The sequence below is a fragment of the Lepidothrix coronata genome, unplaced genomic scaffold (genome assembly GCF_001604755.1).
Source record: "Lepidothrix coronata isolate B3197 unplaced genomic scaffold, Lepidothrix_coronata-1.0 Scaffold170, whole genome shotgun sequence".
NCBI classification, from domain to species: Eukaryota; Metazoa; Chordata; class Aves; order Passeriformes; family Pipridae; genus Lepidothrix; species Lepidothrix coronata.
In genome coordinates, this window is record NW_016690350.1 from 511,565 (window position 1) to 517,564 (window position 6,000).

General features: G+C 43.7%; 1 protein-coding gene across 3 annotated transcripts in view; it reads right to left on the reverse strand.

Moving 5' to 3' along the window:
- FOXP1 (forkhead box P1) overlaps positions 1-6,000 on the reverse strand; it is a 382,197-nt gene that overhangs the window by 335,754 nt on the left and 40,443 nt on the right. For all 3 annotated transcript variants that reach the window (XM_017829858.1, XM_017829853.1, XM_017829855.1), the window contains exon 2: positions 1,097-1,224. The gene's annotated coding sequence lies outside the window, so the exon portion shown is untranslated. The remainder of the gene's footprint in view (positions 1-1,096; positions 1,225-6,000) is intronic.

Below are 6,000 nucleotides of genomic sequence, written 5' to 3' on the forward strand. Positions count from 1 at the left end.
TTTGCTAAATGACATGGTAATTATGCTACCTCTGGAAAAAAAGAAAAAAATGGGAACTTAAAAAAAAAAAAGTCACAATTCACTGAAGTGTGAATTTCTCAGGTTTTATAATCTTTGAATTGAAATGTACTTTCCAACACACAGAGAGATATTAAATATATAATAGAAATCTCCATTTATTTTAAAAAACAATTTGTGCTCCCAATTCCTACACAATTTAATTATGCAGATTTCCTGGGTTTGAAAGATTTCTTACATAGACTTTCAAATTTTGCTGTAAAATCAGATGATTCTGGTTTTCCTAAACTAATATTGCCCCTGCTCTCACCCCAGTTACTAAGGGAGGCAGTCAGGAGCGGGCAGGTGAGAGGAGAGGGCTCCACATGCCAGGTTGCAGGGGGGTGGGGACAGCTGGGAAAGGCACGACCACCACCCATATGGCACAAAAGGGACTGAGAGACTTCTCAGCTGATAATCCCACCGGGAAATGAAAACTGGCCATTAACAGAGAAGGGGCTGCTCCACGCCACTCTCTCAAGCCTGACCAAAATTGGGTATTAGAGGCTTGGTCTCCGTGTTCCTCCAGGCTGGAGGAGCCTCCAAGGCCATGCTGAAGCACGTAAGACAACTCTCCTGTGTACCAGTGACACCATTTTGTCACTGGGATGCAAGTGCAGCAAACAGTGGAGCTAATTATTTGTTGGCAATGGCTCCTTTGAGAGTCCACCATGTGACACATGATGGCAAAGGGACCTCTCCATATTTATATTTAATCACGACATGCATTGCCCACATAAGCATGTTTAGACCCTGTCTATCTGCATGGCTTCAGTTTCAGGCCTCATAGTTCATAGGATTTGAGGGGATGAAGAGAAGAAAGGAAGGAAGGGAATATTTTTTTCTGTATTTTCAATATTTGGTATCTCTTCTATTTCATTACAATGAAGGTTATTTTGGGGACTTGCTTTTAAACACAGAATACAGAAACTAAACCCAAACCCCCACCATATTAAAAAGGGGAGAAAAGAGTGAGGGAAAGAGAGTTTGTAAGAAAGAATGAGTGAGAGTTACTGCAAATGTAGGTTTGGCGACTCACCAGTTTTACTTGCCGGCATCACACATATCCATTCATGACTCAGGGCAAACACAGGAAAGGATCGAAACCCTTCTCATGGCAAATGTGTCTGGAAGCCGGAGTCACTCAGAAAAAACGTTCTCAGGAGACTGAAAGACAAAAAGAAAAATGTTTTAAAACTTCACTCAGTTAGAATCATATCAAAGCCTATCGTTTTCCTTTGAAAATAAAAGGTGGTTATAAATCCTGGAGGTGGGGGGAGCATTATAGGAGCGTGTCTACGTATCAAACATTATCACACAGCAGACTTTATTTGGCTTTAAATAAAACCAAAACTTACAATATTAAGAAAGGTTTTTAGAGACATGCTTATTTCACATTTGCAACGTGCTCCTCCGACAGGCGAGCTTATGTTCCTTCTAAATACCAAAATGTGTCACCATCCAAATCCAGATTCTGCTCAAAAACACTGCACTGAGCACAAAATCCAGATACTTTAACCTACTTTGCATTATCAAAATATAACACTCTCTGAATTTCTGAACTATTTACTCTCTGTCTTCACTCACTGCATCCTGATAAAGCCTTAACAAAATGTAGAATCTCTTGTTACTATTAATCTTTCCTCTGAGATAAGGAAAAACACATATAAAAATTATTTGATGTTCAGGGTGGAAAGGCAAAATTTGCAAACATCAGTTAAGAAATACCAATTAGTATTTTTTTTCCCCAGCTATTAGTAACACAGATTGAGCTTAAGTTTAGCTCAGAGGAAGCTGCTCCCTGTACAAATGAAACATTCATTTTACTAATAAGGGTATTCTAAAATAAGATGTATAATATTTTCACTGATAAAGTATTTGCACTGAGTAACAAGTCATACTCAGAAATACAACCAGAGGTGTTCCTGGGGCTGTTCTGCATCACACCAGTGAAACTACATGGGATTTAAACAGCAGGTCTGGTGCCTGCCCAGACTGGGGAAGGGCACTCTTTCCCAATGGATGCATCAGCGCTGGAAGAGCCTCTGCTCCCTGGACCACTACACAACAGGATCTGCAGCAATAAATCCTAGTGGAGAAAACAAACTTTGCAATGGAAGAAACTGTCCTGAAGGACTGGAGCAAGAAAAAATATGAAAGCAAAAACCATGTGGTGATTCTGACTCCTTCATTCCCTAACTATCTCCTTCCATAGCATCCACAAGGCTGTTCCCAGCCTCCCTACATCTACCAGCACTCCGACAGGGGCAAGTACTGCCATCTTCAAATTAATACCGTGGAGTTTATTATTTTGGCAGCCCACTGCCGCCTTCCTGAGAACATCTGGAACCTTCTGTCTTAGCAACAACTGCATGAAATTTTTTCAGACAAAATTCAGGTACTTCTCTGGCCCTGGGGCTTTCTCCTGTTCTTCACTGAATGCAACGCAATGGCTCAAAGATCACAAGAGTTCAGAAATCTAAATATAGGGATTATGCGACCCTATTACAAAACTGTGCTACACAATAAAAATAGATCCAAATGGGGTTTTTAAACAGCATTTATGCTAAACATGATTTCTTTCTTGGAGACTCTGCAACACCTGCAAACCAAAAGTGACCTGCATCTTGTATCAGTTTTATTTTATTCATGAGGAGCAGAGCACTTGAGAGAAGCAATGGAGCAGTGTCAGAAACACATATCCGAGCCTTGCTTTATTGCTGTGCTTGATGACAGATATGCAGATGGATTTGTAGCTGAGCAAAAAGCTGCATCTACATATGTTGGGGCAGGATTTCTCCAGCTGACCTGCTGCACCACAGTATTCAGCTGCTTAGTGATCTTTATCCATGATACGTCTGTAGAGCAGGAAAGTACCATTAGTCCTGTTTAGAAGATGAGGAATTGAGGCTCATTTTGGCTAATGCTTGCTAAAAGAGTTCATGTCCGAGACTTTTGAAGCAAAATTATTGTCGAGATAATATATTTGGTCTGCGGAGATGAGGGTTACAATGTACAGAAGCACTGTCCTCACCTCCAGATCACTCTTCACCTTCACATCCCTCCTCAAGCATAAGGAATATCTTGGCATTGTTTTGCCAACAAGGAGCTTTGAAAGCTGGGAGAGCTTCTACACAAGGAACAAGAAATAGTACTGGGAGTAGGTAGACACATCAGGCCTGAACTCTGACAGTGCACCTGGAAAACTGGATGCTTCTTGCACCATCAAAAATTGACCTCACCATAATACCCCACAAAACATTTCTTCAGCCAGGTTTCCCAAGGGAACAAAGCTTACATGATCACCATGTACCTTCTGTGCCCAGCCCCACCTGTATCTTTTGAATCCCCTGGATTAATGGGAGCAGAGAGCTCCCAAAGACGTGAGTTCTCACGGCATTAACTCTGGGGCTTGCACCACTGGAGGCCTCCAAACCCATTTGATCAGCTGTCTCCAAGAGCCAGCTGGCTCACTGGCAGCTCCAGGCTGAGCCCAGCACAGAGGCTGCCTGCCAAGGAGGGAGCCCAGCATGGCCTGGGGGCACAGAGGCAGCTCAGGCACTTCCATGGACCTCAACACTGGAGAACCTGTGGAAATTACGTGTACTGCTGAGGGAAGGGTGGAGGAGGGAGAGGAACAGATTATAGATTGGTTCTGATAAACTGAAGCCTTTAATGATCTACCCACACACTCGAGTTCGATCTGGCATTGACAAATTGAAGCTTTTAATGATGTGCCCACACATTTGAGTTGGCCACTCCTCTTCTACAACTTTCACAAAAATAGCGTGCTGGGTTAAAGATACAGAAACTCTAATAATGCTGCAACATGAGTAAAACTTGATCACTCTTTGACAAACCTTCTCCCACAAAAGGTTATTTGATGGGACCTCCAACACAGACCTTCCGGGCTGCCCTGCTCTCATACAGATTCCTCAAGGGCTACAGCTCAGTAAGGGGCAATGAGATGCAGCAGCTTTAGCATAACTGAAGTACAAAGTCAATCAAACCCCGAAACAGGAACCTGGGCTTCATTAATTCCAGCAATCACAACGGTTTTATTATCACTGTATTAATCAGAATAGGAAACCTATTAATCTGCCCCCAACAAAAATTAATCTTCATAATATTGAACAGATTTGAAAGACAAGTTTTAATATTTCACTATTTAAATCTCAAAGGCAGAGGCACACAGCTCAGACAATCTGGCAAACCACTATGGACTTCATCTCATCAGCATGAGGTCCCTCACCTTTCCCTGATGCTCCCAGCCCTCTTCCTGCATCTCCACCCCGGGTCTGGCTGCTCCCGGGGCTTTTGAAGGAACTGAGAGCATCATTTCATACATCAAACTGCAAAACTGGCTGCAGCCCTTGATGCACTAAAGAGCTGTCAAGAGTTTAGGCTGTGACCTAAGGAACAGCTCAGTGCATCACATCCAGCCGTGCCTGCGGGGTGCACAGGCTGGAAGTGCCACCCCACGCCAAGGGCTGCCTGGGTGAGAGGGAGCTTTGTACAACGGGCAGGACCCACCCGACGGGCAGCTGATGCATCACCCTGTGCTCAGGGGAATGAGAAGAGGTGCAGTGGGGGAAAAAGGCAGGCGGCTGCAAAACAAAGTATGTGAAATTCCCATGCTCCACCGGAGCGAGTCAGGAATTGGTACTTGGATCTGGCCGGGTTACCTGCGCCTGACCTTCATCGGTGCAGCAGAACCCCCCAAGCCATCACAGTGAGCTGCAAAACACCCCACTGCTACCAGATGGGCATCAGAACAGAGGCCAGCCTAAAGAAGAAAATGGACAGCAGAGGAAAAGTCCTCATGAAATGATAGCAAGGAGCCCAACAAGTCAGAAAGGGGTTGAGGAAATAAACAGGAATGACAAATGTGACTGAAAACAGAGGAAAACAGCCCAAAGCATCTCCAGATCCCCATGCCCTGCCTGGAGTGGGTGACACGGATGAGCACATGGCTGCAGTTCTGCTGCTGGTCTTCCATCACCATCCTGCCACGGCAATTCCTGATGGACACGTTATTCTGCCACTTGGCCAAATCTCTTTAAAGCAGCTTTCCCCAACACGCATATACACATATATAGATACACACACACCTCAGGATTATATTTGGCACAATCAGAGCCTGATCAAAGGCAGAACTTCAATCATCTCACGCACGACTCATGTCAGGCTGTTTACTGACTGCAATGGAACTACAGAACTCTGTTTTAACTAATGATTTCTCAAAGCCATGTTGCACAAAAGAAAACAGGTTCAACTTGTACATCAGTGCCTAAGAGACCGCTCCAAAACAGACAACTGTATGAAAAGTTGTGCCCATGTATACATATATACAAAACTGTTTTTAAGTGACTGTTTTAAATTAGGATAAATCTGTGTTCCACCAATTAAGCTTTGAATGCACGGCTGATATCGTTCGCTATTTTAAACAAGCGGCATAATAAACCCAAAAATTCAAATATTTTAGAGAAAATACTTGGAGAGTTGAGACATTAATTTTGCCATATACAATCTGTTTCACAGGGATTTAAAAAGCGTTATTGCCACCCTGGGTACATTGGAATAAAGATGAAACACCATCCTTTCCTATTTACATATTAAAAACTATGTGCCTTCTTGATACAGACTACCCAGCTTGCTGATACATGACTCTGTTAAAAACAGTACAGCCTGCCTAGAAAATGCAAAGCCCCAAACTAGATGTGTCCTTGCACTCTAACAGGTTTTCAGTGGAAATAAAATGTGCTGCTGGCTTGTTTATCCTCCCCTCCAGCGAATGTCCTGGGGGAGTGGGGCCAGAGCAGATTCCCAGGGCTCTGCCTAACCATGGAGCTGTTTACCAGCCACCAGCACCAGCAGCAAAATAAGAGGAGGAAGATCAGCTGGAAAGCTTTGGGATATCAAGATGTCGACATCGGGGGGGGG